The sequence below is a fragment of the Bombus impatiens genome, unplaced genomic scaffold (assembly GCF_000188095.3).
Source record: "Bombus impatiens unplaced genomic scaffold, BIMP_2.2 scf_1445, whole genome shotgun sequence".
Lineage (NCBI taxonomy): Eukaryota > Metazoa > Arthropoda > Insecta > Hymenoptera > Apidae > Bombus > Bombus impatiens.
The window spans coordinates 683,655-683,981 of NT_177864.1; positions in this window are offsets into that span (position 1 = coordinate 683,655).

Below are 327 nucleotides of genomic sequence, written 5' to 3' on the forward strand. Positions count from 1 at the left end.
GCCAACCGAGCGTGCTTTCGAGTCGAGACCGCGTCGCCACGGCGTCCCGACGCCCAATGACGACCGCACCGTGTTAGACCGACGGCCGCGCGACTACCACCGCCCCGCCAACCCTCTGCCGCCCTGCTTCTACCGTCGCTACCTGCTCTCTCTCCCCCTACTCTCCCCCGACACAACTTACACACGATAGTTTCTGCGCGAAAGTGTGCGCGCTCTTCGCGTTCCGAAGGCTGCGAGAGCGGCGTTCTCCCGCTTTGCCTCTACGTGTCCTTGCACGCTACGCTCGCTCCACGTTCGCCTTACGCTTTGCCCCAGGCTCGTATGCGC